Genomic DNA, 18218 nt, shown 5'->3' with positions numbered 1-18218 from the left:
GCAGGTAGCTAACTCCCAGATGAAATAAGGAATATCGGCGCCAGGGTTAGTGGCAGCGCAGGGCCGGCCGTCCTGTCCCTGCCTGCATTTGCTGCACAAAATTAATTTGAGTCGTAGCTCTTGCTGAATGCTGATAAACAAGGCATGCTGTGCAACGAAATGGGCTCGACGAGAGTCGTTAAGGATGCAGGACGACAGGTTCGGTGAGATGTCTGGTGTGAGTTTCAGTCTTTCAGAGCTTGCGGCACCTCACTTTGTGGTGAAGATAACTGAAAATGGGAAAGAGATGGTTCAGAATTGCAGAGTTTTCTGAAACTGTTGAGGGGAGAGGTAGAATGTTAAAATCATATGCGTTGAGGAAGGTACAGTCTACTCCAAGTCTCCGTGGTGGTATCGGATACTTGGGATAGATGCCGGGGCACACCCTTGCTTGGGTGCCAAGTTTGTGGAATATGCAGAGATGCGATGCTCACGTTACAGGGCTGGTCCTGCAGAACAAATTGAGCTTAGACGATTTGGGAGGAATAAAGCTAGAGTTCTAGGCGTCGGTAACGAATGGGGAATGCTGGCAACAGCACCGAATCGTCTCTCGTCAGGTCCAGCCACAGCCACGATTAGGCACCGGCAGTACTCCAGCATTCCTTACCTGCCGGAAGCGAAAGCGCTGCCTGTAAAGAGGGGCAGGCAGAGGCGATCTGTACACTGAAGCAGCATAATTTATTTCTCTGAACATTTGAGCTACGGGGTGTGGAAATTTACTGTTGAAAACTGTTGCCGGGCCATGATTTCGGCCTGCAGTCCTTCCCACACACAGGCCCGATGCAGCTACTCTGATGGATAATACAGAGCAGCCCAGTTGCGGGTAGTGATGGAATCGGGTCCAATTTTGTTAGTAGTATTTTTATATCATTTATCATATTTTTGCAGCGGATTCGGATGGAAGCGGCTTAATAGTCGGATCCGGATCCGGATCCGAATGCAGATTATATCATATTACGGATATTGAGCAAAATTCAGAGCGGACTCGGATCAGAAGTGGATGGTTGAGAAAATATGCACAGATAAAATAGGAAATATATTTTCGGGGTAAAATATTTAAGCATAAAGCATTTAGCATTAGACTATAGCCAAACCTGCACACTTGTTCATATAACAAAGAAAGTTGCACGCTAGTACAATATATAGTTGGATCTATAAACTAATTGTGTTATCTAGACATTTGGGGTTGAGTTATTTTATATTTTCTAGTACCCGCAGGAGATCCACGTGTTTTTATATTAAGCTGAAGCAAGGGAAAGGGCAAAGCCCATACAAGTAGTCCATCGAATATGGAGCACCAGAGGCGGATCACACCACACAGCTCTCAACCTAGAGTCCTAGAGTACATCTCGCACATGTCTACCTCTACACACGGCCCAAGAGGCCCACGTATCCAGAATCGAGCGCAGGGTGACTAGGGAGGGGGTGTCCTTGGCGTCGAAAACCCTGGCATTGCGTTCCACCCATAGCAACCGCAGGAGAAGCATGATTAGGGAGTTGGCGTCCTTCCTCTTACTCGCAAGTAGTGTCACGGCCGCCTAAGACCACCATTCACCGAGGCCCTCGATCGGCATTGGGAGGTGGACACCTGCACCCGCCATCACCCTAACCCACACGGCAAAGGCATACGAACACGTTAGGGAGATGTGATCGAGGAGCGTCTCGAGCTAGCTTCCGCAAAGAGGACAGGTGACATGGGACGGTAGTCCATGGCGAGCAAGCTGTCGTCCAGCAGCGTTGCCGAAGAGCGAGCCAAGCGTGGAATTTATAGCATTGGCACATAGGCATTCCAGACGTTGGATGCACCAGCCAGCGCCGTGGATCAGCTCGGTAGGCAGTCTTGAGATATTTTATCGAGTTATCCTCTTTGAAAACCTGAGATAACCCACAAAAAGTCAGATAATCCATATCCCTTGGATATTGTCAATAACATATCCACTACCGTATTCGCCGGATATCCTCTTGACAGATATCCACATCCGCATCTTTATCTAACATATTCCTACGAATGAATATAACATCCTTAAAAACGAGTGTAGATGTGGATTTGAAAATTATCTGTATCATTTATGCCAAAAGTTTTTTTTTGCGAATATTTATGCCACTTGTTGCGGGCACGCCGTTTAGACCTGATTATCTGAGTTTTACGTTTGGAAAACGTTTTCGCGGGTTTTGACAGCTTGCCTCAGAAAAGCCTGTGTTTGTTGTTAGCCCAGTGCCAAATGGCAACGAAATGCCATTTTGGTAGCCCAGTGCAGAGCCAGTGAGTTCGAAATGAAACAGTCGGAGTGGCACGAATGTGTCGTGGACGAGCCAGGCTGCAGCAGATCAGTGGGCTTCCATTCCCATGCGGAGAATAGCTGAAATCCTCTGTGGGCCGTATGCAGCGGATCAACTGTTCTGGACATAGGCATCACATGAACATAGCCCGCAAGGCCACCTGCGTGCCCAGAATTCTCTCAAAAAAACAAAATGCATGCTCAGAAGGGAGAAAAGGCCAGAAACATGGGCTCTCTTCCTTTTCGTTTTTTTAAGTGACTTGAATTTATTTAGACTCATTTTAGTGTGTACATATACATGAGAAACTAGACAAATCTGAGTCGCTTATTTTTGGACGGAGAAAGTACGTTATTACTTCCCCCATAACTTTCCTCTTAAGGTGCAAATGCAATATGACTATATGAGCTTGTGGCGATTCTACGAAGTAACTGTTAACTGAAGTATGGGATCACTGTTCGGTTTGCCTAACCGAGTGCCCATCTCTGCAGAAACAAGCTTTCAAAGGAGTACCTTATTATAGTTGGTGGGCACTAGAGGTGAAAAAAGGTACTGTAGGTGGTTGTTCTTCCAACATAAAGAACCATTGTTGAATTGTGTTACACCGAACTTACTTTACATTGTGTCTGAACGTAGCGATTAAACAGAACAGTTATCTAAGGGACGATTGCTAACATTTTTTCCCTACAGATTACAAAGAACAGCTCATCAAACGGCAAATTTGTTTACAGTAGCAAACACATTCAAAGAGCTGTCCAACGGTCACTCACATAATTGAACTGGTCACACAATGAGCTAATACAAAATAAACAAAAGCATCGACAAATTGACAGGAACAAAGGTCATTTTTCTTGCTGACGCATTGCAGACATGGTCGCCTTGCATCACATGGGCTTTTGCTCTATATCTTCTTAATTTGTCCAGGTCAGCAAAAGGCAAGGCGAAATGCCGGTCGCCGCATTGGGGAGGATGGTAGGTATGGACCAAATAATTTACGTTTCTGTGCACAAAGAGCATTGCACACAGTACCGTTTATGGGAATGAATAGCTGTAGCATAAGTTGTTGCTTGAGTGAATAGTTTCGGTGGCAGGTTAGGCGTTATGTCACTATCTGCAGAAGAATAGGCAGCATTCTCATAAATGTTCATTTATATGTCCTGATAAATATTTTAGAAAAGGCAGAATCTAATCAAGAGTTGCATTAACAGTAGAGTACATGAACTGGCACTTTCATTAGCAAGAAAGAAGAAATCCTACTAATATCTGGAATATAATTTACTATTTCAACTAGAATATAGTTTTAGGGACGACTCCCTGCCAAGTTCCAATGAACAATTCCATGGGCTTTGACTGTTTTATTATCATTTTATTAGTGGTCATTAGAGATCCAATATTTGACACATACTACTACATAAGTTTCTTCTTATCTAGGAAATTAGGCAACTATGTCGGAGAAGGAAATAGCACCTGAACTGGTTCAACCAACATAGTGTTCTTTATGTAGGTCAACCCATTGCATGTAAAACTTGAGGTTTTAAATGAAACAACACATAAGAAAGTCTTCACGTTCTTTCGCAAGAATTCTACTTGTTCCTTCTAGAAAGTGACAGGAGCGATGTTTTTTTTTATTGAAAAAAGAATGCAAAGCTATCTTGCTCTTTCGTAATGGTAACAGAACAAAGAAATTGCAACTGTGTCCGTCTTTGATTATTTACGGGCCTTTGTTTCTCAAGAAAAAAGAAGAAGAACAGGTGGGCAAGTAGTAGCACGGAGATGAGCAGAGGTGAGCGCCAAAGGGGAACTAGGTGGTGTTGAGAGAACACGGAGGATAAAAGGCGGGGAAATTTGCACGGCCATGGTATCGATGCGAAACATCGACTATGATGTAGCACTACTTAAAAATGAACAAGCAGTCAGTAAATTATCGTGGATATCATCTATTGACATTATGAAACCACACCAAAACTCACTGAAAACTATATGAAACGAAATTAGTCGGTTTCGTAAAGTTCCGCCTACGTCTTGGTCGAGTTTCAAAACACGGAAACAATACGGAAACATAGTATTGAACATTGATCTTGTGTGAAATGTCTCGTCAAGATAAAGATAATTGTGAGGATGGATTATTACAAATCAGATGTTCGGTTTAAACTAAATGGTGTTTTTTTTTCAGTCCGGGCAAATACATGCATTGATGGATGGAGGGAGTCACTGAGTCAGAGAGGGGTGAAGCGCGAGCTGATTTGGACGAAGTACATGACTCTAAGTGTAAGATATATATATATATATATCTGATAAATGATTGTTGTACTGATCATGTCTTGATTGCCCGAGCATATTTAAATCCTTTGTGTATTATGTCTTCAGGGCCGGTCCTGAGATTTTAAGGGCCCGGGGCGAACCGAAAAATTAGGGCCCTACAAGTCTCATATAATTATTTATACACATATACATGAAATGATACCAGCTAACATTTAGAATCTACATAAGAAATATTGGTATCAAATATTTTATACTTGCTGTTTTAAAATATTCCAGAATTTCAAGATATAAAATCATAAATATGGTATGTTCATAATCTACATACTCCCTCTACTACAAAAGAATGTCGTAGATTTGTCTAAATTAAATGTATCTAGACGCGATCAGATACATGGAATTTAGACAAATCTGCTAGATATATCTACTTGTAGATAATTCTGTGACGTATTTCTTGGTACGGAGAGAGTATATGTTTATATGATGATCTTCTTTTTGAGGCAATGATAATCTTATTTTAAAATTCACTAATGATAATCGTTTACGGACCCCAACATCCTGTGATGGATTAACTAGCCAAGTATGAGGACCCACATCGTCATATAGGGATTTTTGAGAAGACCTATGTACTTCTTTTGACTCTCGTTTCTCATGCCAGAATCGGAACTATGCACTTCAAAATTTGATTAATATTTTGAGCGTGACTGCTCAAATTTATCTCTGCGACTGATGTGCGACCGAAGAGCAGACAGAATAGAAGACTCAGAGGTCATATGAAAGGAAGCTCCAGAATCCAGATACTACGGGGACGTACCTGACTGTGTAGAAACTGGTGGTCGCGCAGTGCCAGAAGAGCCGATCCACAGAACCGGCAGCGCCCGGCGAGGAAGAGTCCGTAGTAACGAGCGGACCACGAAGACCCCCGAGAATGTCCTGATCGAGAGAGTGCAAGCTGCAGAAGATCCCGAAGAGCCGGCCTGGCGACGATCCCGGAAGCTGGCGACGTAAGCCGGGATCCCGCGTCCAACGAGGTGGAAGAAGTGTGGCCAACCTTGCCACGGTAGGTGCAATGAGGACGAGGACGGAGACTCGGACCGCGAGGCTGCCGACGTAAGCCGGAATCCCAAGCATCAAGCGGGCGGTGAACTTGCGCTATCTCATGCGCGAGAGGGGCGCGACCGGAGAGGTCGACGTATAATCGGTGCCGACGAGGAGCTATCACACACACGCACGGAGGCCACCAAAGGGGGCGACGGAGAGCAACACGCCGATGAAGACAGAGCCGGCAAAGCGCGGTCATAACCACGTGAAGAGGCCGCGAAAGTCGATGTAGAGCGGCGGACCGAGCGTACACGGAGTCGACGAAGCGCGGCCATAACCGCGGGAAGAAGCCGCAAAAGTCGATGTAGAGCGGCGGGCCGACGTAGACGAAGTCAGCGAAGCGCGGGTAGAGCCGCATGACGAGGCCGCAAAAGTCGGTGAAGCGCGGGCAGGGTCGCGTGAAGAGACCGCAAACGACGACGAAGAACGGCTAGCCGTCATACACGGAAGCAACGGACAAATACCAAGTATCGAAGGGAGGCCCAAAGATAAGGCGGGATCAGCGGAAGAAGACATCGGTAACAACAGCCGGCGACAGTTTTTTTTTTTTTGCTTTTTTTTTTTTGCTCTTTTTTTTTTCAGCTGGAAGTGAACTCACGATCAGATTGGGGAGCAGAGCCGAAGCGGTCGATCTCCCTCGCTCGAAGAGCAGAGCAGAAGCCAAGGAGCAGGGCCACGCGCGGGATTGAAATCAACTGCTGGGAATCAACTGCTGGGCCAATCGTGGGCGACGCTCCGAAGACCAGATCGGGAAGCAGAGCGGGGCAGGCGGCCTCGCACGAGGGATCGAGGCGGACGGCCGCGGAATCGAAACCGGGCGGCGCGAATCGAAGGCGGACGGCGCGGAATCGAAGGCAGGCCGCAGAATTGACGGCGGACGGCGGAATCGGGGCGGGCAGGCCGGGGAATCGAGGAGGAAAACAGGGAATCGAGGAGGAGAACGTCCAGGTACGGGCGATGGAGACGAGGACGGCCACGCACGGAACAAGCGGTCAGGAGGATCAATTTTGCTCTGATACCATGTTAGCCTAATATGCTTTGTTAGTATACTGGGAGGCCAACGCCACGATATATAAGATACGTATGCAGTGCGCATATATGCAGAAAGCCCCCTAACATATGGGGAAACTACAATAGACAAATATATACATCTAACAGTTGGAACTTGGCAGAAACATGCTTTCAAAGGAGTACCCTTTATAGTTGGTGCGCACTAGAGGTGAAAAAAGATACGTAGGTGGTTGCTCTTCCAACATAAAGATCATTGTTGAGTTGTGTTACACCTAACTTATTTTACATTGTGCCTGAACGTAGCGATTACACAAAACAGTTATCTAAGGGACGATCCCTAACATTTTTCCCTACAGATTACACAAAGCAGCTCATCAAACGGCAAATTTGTTTACTTTAGCAAACACATTCAAAGAGCAGTCCAACGGTCACTCACATAATTGAACTGGTCACACGATGACCTAATACAAAATAAACAAAAGCATCGATAAATTGACAGGAACAAAGGTCCTTTTTTCTTGCTGACGCATTGCAGACATGGTCGCCTTGCATCACATGGGCTTTTGCTCTATTTCTTCTTAATTTGTCCAGGTCAACAAAAGGCAAGGCGAAATGCCAGTCGCCGCATCGGGGAGGATGGTAGGTATGGACCAAATAATTTGCGTTTCTGTGCACAAAGGGTGTTGCGAACAGTACCGTTTATGGGAATGAATAGCTTAGCACAAGTTGCTGCTTGCTTGAGTGCACAGTTTTGGTGGCAGGTTAGGCGTTATGTCACTATCTGCAGAAGAATAGGCAACATTCTCATAAATGTGCATTTATATGCCCTGATAAATATTTTACTAGAAAAAGCAGAATCTGATCAAGAGTTACATTAACAGCAGAGTGCATGAACTGGCACTTTCATTAGCAAGAAAGAACAAATACTACGAAATCTGGAATATAATTTACTATTTCAACTAGAATTTAGTTTTAGGGACGACTCCCTGCCAAGTTCCAATGAATAATTCCATGGGCTTTGACTGTTTTATTATCATTTTATTAGTGGTCATTAGAGACTCAATATAAGGTATACTTGACACATACTACTACATAAGTTTCTTCTTATCTAGGAAATGAGGCAACTATGTCGGAGAAGGAAATAGCACCTGAATTGGTTCAACCAACATAGTGTTCTTTATGTAGGTCAACCCATTGCATGTAAAACTTGAGGTTTTAAATGAAACAACACATAAGAAAGTCTCCACGTTCTTTCGCAAGAATTCTACTTGTTCCTTCTAGAAAGTGACAGGAGCAATGCTTTTTTATTGAAAAAAGAATGCAAAGCTATCTTGCTCTTTCGTAATGGTAACAGAACGAAGAAATTGCGACTGTGTCCGTCTTTGACTATTTACGGGCCTTTGTTTCACAAGAAAAAGAAGAAGAACAGGTGGGCAAGTAGCGGCACGGAGATGAGCAGAGGTGGGCGCCAGTTGGGAACTAGGTGGTGTTGAGAGAACACCGAGGATAAAAGGCGGGGAAATTTGCACGACCATGGTATCGATGTGAAACATCGACTATGATGTAGCACTACTTAAAAATGAACAAGCAGTCAGTAAATTCTCGTGGATATCATCTATTGACATTATGAAACCACACCAAAACTCACTGAAAACTATATGAAACGAAATTAGTCGGTTTCGTAAAGTTCCGCCTACGTCTTGGTCGAGTTTCAAAACACGGAAACAATACGGAAACATAGTATTGAACATTGATCTTGTGTGAAATGTCTCGTCAAGATAAAGATAATTGTGAGGATGGATTATTACAAATCAGATGTTCGGTTTAAACTAAATGGTGTTTTTTTTTCAGTCCGGGCAAATACATGCATTGATGGATGGAGGGAGTCACTGAGTCAGAGAGGGGTGAAGCGCGAGCTGATTTGGACGAAGTACATGACTCTAAGTGTAAGATATATATATATATATCTGATAAATGATTGTTGTACTGATCATGTCTTGATTGCCCGAGCATATTTAAATCCTTTGTGTATTATGTCTTCAGGGCCGGTCCTGAGATTTTAAGGGCCCGGGGCGAACCGAAAAATTAGGGCCCTACAAGTCTCATATAATTATTTATACACATATACATGAAATGATACCAGCTAACATTTAGAATCTACATAAGAAATATTGGTATCAAATATTTTATACTTGCTGTTTTAAAATATTCCAGAATTTCAAGATATAAAATCATAAATATGGTATGTTCATAATCTACATACTCCCTCTACTACAAAAGAATGTCGTAGATTTGTCTAAATTAAATGTATCTAGACGCGATCAGATACATGGAATTTAGACAAATCTGCTAGATATATCTACTTGTAGATAATTCTGTGACGTATTTCTTGGTACGGAGAGAGTATATGTTTATATGATGATCTTCTTTTTGAGGCAATGATAATCTTATTTTAAAATTCACTAATGATAATCGTTTACGGACCCCAACATCCTGTGATGGATTAACTAGCCAAGTATGAGGACCCACATCGTCATATAGGGATTTTTGAGAAGACCTATGTACTTCTTTTGACTCTCGTTTCTCATGCCAGAATCGGAACTATGCACTTCAAAATTTGATTAATATTTTGAGCGTGACTGCTCAAATTTATCTCTGCGACTGATGTGCGTGTATAACACTATAACATGCCATAGCCTCCAATCTCCTCGTTGCTTTTTTTAAGGGTACTCTCGTTGCTAATTAAAGGAAAAAGGGCCGACCTGTCGGAAAAAAGCCCAAGATAACTAATGGGAAAAGAATCTTCCAACCCACTAAACAAAATAACGCTTCGACTAGTGTCGTCCTCCTCTGGCACGAGAGAAACACTAATGACGCCGCCGGATGAACGTCCGCCGCTGCTGCATATGCCTTAACCAGTCAGGACCTTGGGCCCCCCTTGGGTTTGGGGCCCGGGGCGGTCGCCCCGCCTGCCCCCCCTCAGGGCCGGGCCTGTATGTCTTGACTGAAGAAGATGTTTTCTTGGATGCTCTCTCCTATGTTCCAGGACAGGACACGGCATACCGCCACATCCTGCCACCCGCGGCGCCCACGCGAGCGAGAATACAGCGAAGCGAACCAACCTTTCGGCGTGACTCTCCTAAGGCTGGTGCCATTGCGGGCGATAGGCGGGGCAGTATCGCCCGGCGCGGGGCGGGAGGCGGGCGGGAGAGGGGCGAGACGAGAGCGGCAGGCGACGGCGGGGGCGCCCGGCGGTATCGCCCGCTCCCGCCCGGCTAACGCCCGCGTTGGAGGCGAGAGCGAGGCGAGAGGGAGGCGGTAGCGAGGCGGCAGCGTTGGCGGGGCGGGGCGAGAGGGCGGGCGAGAGCGGGCGATAGGCGGGCGAGAGCGGGCGAGAGCGGGCGAGAGAGGGGCGGTAGTGTGTAACGGCTAGCTGACGTGGCGCGTTCTGATTCGTCCACGTCAGCTAGCCGTTGGGTATCCGTTGCTGGTTCAAAAAACTCTAAAATTTCATCCCCACCCCCTATAAATACCCCCATATGTTTCACTCACTCCACACAAAAATTCATCTCATTCACTCTCTCAAATCTTCTCCACCATGTCCGGTTGGACTCCACCAGATATGTCCTCGTTAACGGATCTATTGGGGGTCGACGGGTCACCAGTACACCTAGATGATGCCTCTCCGACACATCGTCGCACCAATGTCGGTTCTGAGCCGCTTCCCCGAGTTTTATACTCCTCCGGCACACCATATGGTTCATACCCTCCACCTCCGGCGCCATATGGTTCATACCCTCCGCCTCCGTATCCATACCCCCAAGCACCTCCACATGCTCCACCTACAGGTAGCGGGAGTGGCACTGTGCCTCCTTACCCGCCATATGGTTCATACCCTGCGCCTCCGTATCCATACGCGCCATATGGTCCGTACCCCCCACCACCTCCTGAAGCCAGTGCTCCAAGCTTGGAGTCCGATGCCGCGGAAACAATCGTACCACCGCGTCAACCGCGTCCAAAGAGGCTTGACTGGACAGTAGCGGAAGAGGAAAAACTGGTACTTTACTTACCCATCACATATTTATTTCGGGGTTGGTTATTGCTTGGATTTGTCACTAACAATATCTATTTCGGGGTAGGTTAATGCTTGGCTTTTTAACTCCAAAGACTCTGTTGCCGGTAATTGCAAGACCGGCACTAGTTTTTGGGGTCAGATAGCTGCAACCTTCAACTCTACGTCGGATCCTGCCCGTCATCGCACCTCGAAGCAGCTGAAGGATCATTGGAACGCCTACAACAAGGAGGTGTCCCTGTTCAATGCATTCTACATCCAAGAAACAACGGTACGTCAGAGTGGAGCAGACGATGATATGGTCATGAAGGCGGCAATGGAGAGGTACGCGAATGACAAAAGAGTGACTCAGCCGTTCAGACGGCACCACTGGTGGGAAGCTGTTCGCAATGAAGCGAAGTGGAAAGGACAACATGGTCCTGGTAGTGGAACCGACTCCACTTCCAAGAGAAGCCGTCTAGGACTTTCTGGTGAGTACAGCTCTAGCGACGCGACAGGCGACACGGAGAAAGAGCGTCCAACGGACCGCGATAGGGCCAAGGCCGCGGCACGTAAGGGTAGGAGGAAGGGGAAGGAAACCTCATCAAGCAGTGAGGTAGGAAGTAAATCCTTCGCGATGAGTAACATGATGAAGGATTTAGTGAAGGCTAAGCTATTCAAGCAATGGAACAAAATGAAAGACCGATCAACCGCCGCAATGAACGAAGCAGAAAAGCGCAAACATGCGAAGGCCATCAAGATGGTGGAAAAAGAGCTTGGTCTGGAAGATGATGACGACGAGGAGGGAGGAGCAGGAAGAAGAGGAAGACGAGTAGAATTTTTATTTATTATGTAATTTTTCATATTTATTATGCAATTTTATTAATTATTATGTAATTGGTAACATTTTAAGTTGAATAAAATAATTTTCTTGCATTATTTTGAATGTCTAAACAAAATCGAGTGAAATAACTTAATGTGAAAAAGAAATGGTGATGTGGAGGAGAGAGATGTGAGAGATGGCACTATAGCCCGTGCATTGGCACCGTGGGGTGAGAGTGAGGAAAAAAGCTGACGTGGCGGGTGAGAGTGGGGTGATGCATTGGCACCAGCCTAAGTCCTAAACCTCGTTCAGTAATTAGGGTCACGGAGTTTTAACGTTCGGCTGTGCCCTCTCCTCCGTTTCAAAAACGTCGAGACAGCCGGACTCCGCCCGGCAGATAGATTTGGGACGTTTGGCGCCGTCCGGGCGTTTTTTGGGCAGCGATCGATCTGACACCAGCTAGCTCATTGTCGCATCGTATCGCTGGCAGCCAAAAGAAGTCCAGATCGCAACTGGCTGTGTTCCGGCGCGTCCCGGGCGCCCCCGCCGTCCATCTGCCATGTGCGGCACCACTCGCGCACAAGATTGAGGAGCGCCGCAGTACGCCCACCTGCGCAACACCACCAAGTTGTTTGCAACAGGTTAGGGCATCTCCTGCCCACCTAACTTATTTTCGGATAAGAAAAATGTTTGTTTTAGTTTGTTTGGGTCGGGGGGCGTAGACCTAGCGGCCCGATATATTTTTTGTCCATCATCATGGACGACAATGTCATTAATATCGGTGCCGGCTTCCTCAACGACGATGACGATGTGAGCAACAAGCATCGGTCCTTGCTCGAGTCATTCCGCACCTCGCAATACGACGAGGCCGCTCGCCAGCTCATGGCTACCAAGCGACAAGCCGAAACGGACATGAGGCAACCATGCATGATCCTTTCATCGGGTCCTTTGCAGCGTGCGGGCAGTGGTGGAGGCGAGGCGGAGCCGCCAGCCGCGGGTGGACCGGGAGAACCGGGACATGGAGCGAACCGCCGCAGCGAGCGCGCAGGTGGCGGAGGCGGTGGGGAGAGGGGCTAGGCTCGCTTTGACGTGGACACGGAGGGGGATCTTCTAACGAAGAGAGTTCGATGGGACGTCGCCTTAACAGAGGGCCAAGTGCGATGGGGGTGGGAGGACAACCGTGGAGGCCGCGACAGGCAGGAGATCATGTCGATGTCCATGGTCAAGCACCACCATGACGAGTTGGAGCACTGCCGCGTACGGGACGAGCGCGAGGCTTGGGGCTCACGTCGGGCATCCGATGTTGTCGGGCCATCCGCCACTCCAGCAACTAGTAGGTCGCGGGACTGCGAGTAGTGGGAAATGGTAGGGCGCAAGACGACGACGCGTCGTAGTTTAGTTAAGATTAGCCCTCTCTACAAAGATGGGTCTTTTTGGCCAATTATTAAAAAAAAACTAATTATGCTTCCTTGAGTCGATGACGGGCAGGCCGAGGGCAGTTCAAGAAGACACTTGGGTTGTTTGCGCTGCTGTCTGTGGAGACGAAATAGATATAGGAGGGGGCAGACTTGTTAAAGGTCTATGATGGATTGTAAGAGTTGTCCGGGTTAGTCTATCTATAGTATACATGACAGGGCATGTAAATTGTTCGGAACAGTCTACCTTAATGGTAAAGGTGAGAACAAATACCTGGGTCAGTCTACCTATAGATAAAGGACAGGACAGACTTACAAAAGGGTGTGTATGTGAGGTCGCCGGAAAGGCAGTGATTGGGTTGGTTCTTATACTGGGCCTCACACCAAGGAAGTGTGGACGGGAAAGTACGCCCGATTGGCAACAAGGATAAGTTCTCTTATGGGAAAAGTAACGCACCTCTGCAGAGTGTATTGAATTGTGGATGTCACTCCTGTTCCGGGAAGAGAACTACAAACGTGGCAAGAAAGGAACTCCGTGAGGTTCTGGTTAACCTGTGAAGACTGGCGGGCATAATTTTCAGAATAAATAAATCTTTTGAAGAAATGTTTGTGAAACATGCATTGACATGACTGATCAATGGTCGTAGCTAGTGCATCAAACACCTTTTCTCCTTTGAACTTGCTGAGTACCTCTATACTCACTTTCTTTCGACATTCTTGCTAGATTGTGATCATGAAGAGGAGGCCTACACCGGAGCACCAGAAGGGGACTATGAGGCTGTCTACGAAGAGCCAGACCTTTCAGGAGGAGTTGAAGGCGTGGACTATGAGATGGTCTACGGAGTCGATAACGCAGAGGCTGAGGAATAGAGTCTTACCTTACACATCTCGGAGCCGAGCAGCGTAGTGACTTACCTAAATAAGTTGTTGAGCTCGTTATCTCTACTTAGTTTGAGTTGTAATGATACTTAAGTAATATCATAGGGTGTTCTCATCGGACCTATGAGAATACCAACTTGTTAAGACCCATGCTTGTAATATAATATATGAAGTGTTATGACCTGCAATATTTTTGTTGTACCACTCTGAGGGATGTGATATTTGTGAAGAAGCCCATTCATTAATGTCATATCAACGACTTTTATACTACAACATGCAGTGATATGCTGGGTGACCGCACCTTCCTCCCGTGGAATGCTGCAGACATTGATCTTGGTACCTTTGTAGTCACATGAGTACCATCAATAGACCCAATGCAATCCTGTCAAAAAATTAGCACACAGTCATGTTTCTAACAGTACCACACATCTGATAAGTAGACCGAACATGATTTTGTACTCACCCTGAAATGCGGGAACCACCTGTAGTTGTTCTTGATATTGGGTGGTGTGTTCGATGATGCTGGCTTGATCATGTCACCTCTGAGCTCCATGATGGCTCCCAAGTGCAGGAGATCAATTGTAGTACTTTTCAATAAATAAAGGTTGGCGAACTCACGAGGAGCTGAAGGTATTGGTGAGCAAAAATAAGAAGAAAGCAATAATAATAAAGTAACGAATTTTGGTGTTTTGGGTATATAGTTTGCAATAGAAATAAAGTGTGGAAAGTAAATAGCAAATAAGTAAATGCTCTCGATGAGAGAAAAACCCAATCCTCTATCCAGCAAGAGGACTAGCTCAAGTGTGTGTGCTTATATGAGACAAAAGTTTCCGAGGACGGTATGGATTCACTAGCATCTGAGTTCTAGACAACATGGTAAATGTTTTGTCAAGCTTTATTCAATTAGGGGCAGAGCCTTAATTAGGTGCAGCCATAAGCATGTGCAAATACACCCCTTATGATGGGTCCTATAGCCATTTTCATGTGCAAGTATAGGAATCATTAAGACATAAATGTTCCATCATAGCCATAAGATTTAGGGTCCCCAATATAAACCCCTCTAATGCAATCCATAGTGTTGGAAGACGGTTTCTGTCATTCCGACCCCTCCAACACTGATGCATTACATCAAAGTGAAGCCATATGAGCCCATATAGGTGAAGTAATATACAGTCGACGTTCGCATACAACCATCCAGTGGCGGATGACGAAAAAATATTGAGGTAGGGCGAAAATTGTATCATAATACAATTTTATGGTGCACAACTGTTAACGTTTTTTATCGAGAATAACTGTACAATCAAATTGAATTAACTATAAATATTTTTTATGAATAGTCCATCATTTAACCAAAATCATAAATATATGAAAGAATTCAAAACATGTTCAACAAAATAATGTCTCATTTTTCTCAAACAACTTGTCAGATCGGCTTGTAAATATAAGACGTCTTTACAGTTGAATTTAAAATTCTGGATGTTCTATATGTTTTTCTAATTACAAAATTAGGAGAATTATTTACTATTCAACATTTAAGATTATGAATCTTCATCAAATTGGAACCTCATTAGAAATTGACCTTGCTAGCTACTAGAAAATTTGAGTCTTGGAGCTACTTTCCTTCCTTGAATGTCTCATTTGGATGCTTATATATGTACTCTGAAATGAGAGTGAGAAGGAAAGTACAAATGAAAGAGTATATAAGCAGCCAAGGACCTGGTACAGTTTTTGCAGTACAACATACCTGTACGATAGCATCTTTCTTCCAAATTTTCTTTGCATGCCTAGTTGCAAAAGAAACACAGAAATCTGCTCTTTTTTTAGGGAAACGCAGACATCTGATTTTTTTTTTAGACAAGCAAAAATCTGCTGCTTTTTTTGAGATAAAGAAATCTGTTGCTGAGGAGACTAAAGGATAGCAGGGTACGGCTCCCAAATGGACTCTTGTCGCCCATTTCCCTTTCGGCCCATGAGCACAAGCCCATAACGCTTCACCCATCTAGTCTTCTTCCTCTTGGTTGTTCTTCTCCACCACCACGACAAAATACAGAGGAAGAATTCATGGCAGCTGCAAATTCTGATCATATGGACTAGGTATATAGGGTAAAAACAAAATAATCAAGGTAGGGACCTCGCCCTACTGGGTCCTCCGCCCCTGCAACCATCATAGAACAACATAAAAGATAGAAAACTTGACCCAATACTCATTACACATCATATAGAATCATAGCCATATCATCCTATGCCCTCAGGGACGTGGGGAACTACTCACAAGTGACAAACATAATATGGACCGGAGGCAAAATGGTTCCAACACAATCTGAATATATAATCTCCCCAAAATAATGACAAAGTACCAATCAAAAACATGCAACAGCAGTAAAAACAATATCCGGGGTTCAAATCAACACAAACTATGAGGGGGATGACATCGATCTTGTAGATGGTGATGGTGATGATGATGGTGCTGGTGGAGATGTTGATGGAGGTGCCTCCTCCCAAGCCAAGGTGGAGTGGGGATGTCGATGGCGTCGCTTTCTCCTTCACCGGAGGCACCGGTGCAGCAGGATCTGCCCTCTCCTGGAGTAGGAAAGGACTTTCGTCTCCACCGCCGCATCAATAAATCTCGGAAAAATATAGGTTTTTGGGCGAAACGGAGCGTCTGGGATAAAGGGGGGGCAAAACGATGTCCGAGGTGCGAACGAGGGTGGGTGGCGCCACCTGTGCTCATTTGCACCTCGTGGGCCCTCTCGCTTGTATCTTTCGCTCACGGCCTTCCATCTGGTGAAAAACTGGTCAGGTAATTTTTCCTCGAATTTTTGTGATCCAGAAACTCTTGAAACAAATAAAATACGAAAAATGGAGGTTTCTGCCTCCCAGCAATTAAATACCAATGAAGTGGATTTTGTAGGAAAGTTTCGGAAATCATCTAAAAATGCACAAATAACAATGGATGAAGGCAAATAACAATGAAAACTAACTCTATATGTAGCAATAATGATGATGCAAAATGCACGTATCACTCCCCAATTGCGTACAACACCAGCTGGAAGTAACAAGAGATAGTCTTCGTGTCGCCTGAATGTGCTATGGATGACTCTGAACCTCTGGTTATGACCCACGACATGAAGAAACATTGTGAGTTGTTCTTCAACGGAGGTGTGGATGCTATCAACCTGCAATCCTCTATCCCTGAACGTTTTCACAAGTGAATAGAAAGGGACTCTTCTCATCCGAATCATCTGGATAGCCTCTACATCGTTGTAGTTGTAGATGTAGTTTAGGTTAATAATTCTCTCCTAATCTCGTTGTAACATGGGACCGTAACAAACACGAGGAAAAGCAGCATGCCTAACTACTCTCTCGTGCACCATCAGGATCTAGGCTTGTATTCAAATGATGAGTGTTGCGGCGTGATGCACAAGCTGGAGCTAGTCGGTTTACTCAAACAAGATTTATGTATTACGAACGGTCTTATCGAACCCAACTAGTTCTACCAACATGAATCTGGCACTACAGTTGAGCAGAGGAGTTTCCCCTTACCTCTGTCATGGCATACGATGTGCGCAGGCTCCGCCGCGGGTGGAAACGACGACCCAGCTCTGACGCCGGAGACCGAAGGGAGATGTGCAACGCCGCTCGGATTTCGCCCTCTCCCGCCATGCCGAGGCGGAGCGCCCGCGCGAATAGCGTTGTCAATTTTCTTCTCCCCAGGGCTTGGGCTTGTCCCTGGAGAAACTATCAAACTAGGCGTTCCTCTCGGGTCTGTCCTGGAGGTGCTTTAAGACCCGTGCGTTGCGACAACGCGAGGAGCATAGGAAATCAAACGGCCCAAAAACCGTGGGGCACGTGCGAGGCAAAGGGTGTGGCAACCAAACGCGCCCTAAACAATGGAGGATGTCTTCCCTCCCAGTGCAGAAAATGCTTTTACGGGCAACCAAACGACATGGTTTTTATGGCCCGTAGCACGATTGCAACGTACAAAAAAATCCCATCTTCCTGCGTCAGGCTCGTCCAAATCGAACACAGGATACCAAAGGACGCCCTTGGAGTTTAGGGTTCATTTGGCTGAAACAATGAAAGTTTGGTGGGGTTTAAAATAGGAGTAGGGTTTTTCCGGGTCAAATCGGGCGGAACCCGCTCCGTGAGTTCCGCATCGAGGCAGGCGCGACAAAATGGAAAAGGAAGCAGCGCATGCAACGCAACGGCGGCAGGCTGGAGCAGGAAGGACCACGCGCACGCGGCGCCCGCCCGCGCGGTTTCCCTCTCCGCGGCGGCTGCAACGCAACGCGTTTCTCTTTCTCTTTCCCAACCATCGTGCCGTTCCGCCGGACCAATTCCCTAAACTAAACCACACCCAACC

The sequence above is a fragment of the Lolium rigidum genome, chromosome 2 (genome assembly GCF_022539505.1).
Source record: "Lolium rigidum isolate FL_2022 chromosome 2, APGP_CSIRO_Lrig_0.1, whole genome shotgun sequence".
Classification (NCBI taxonomy): Eukaryota; Viridiplantae; Streptophyta; class Magnoliopsida; order Poales; family Poaceae; genus Lolium; species Lolium rigidum.
The sequence above is the reverse complement of the archived record's forward strand: the minus strand, read 5'-3'. Positions refer to the sequence as shown.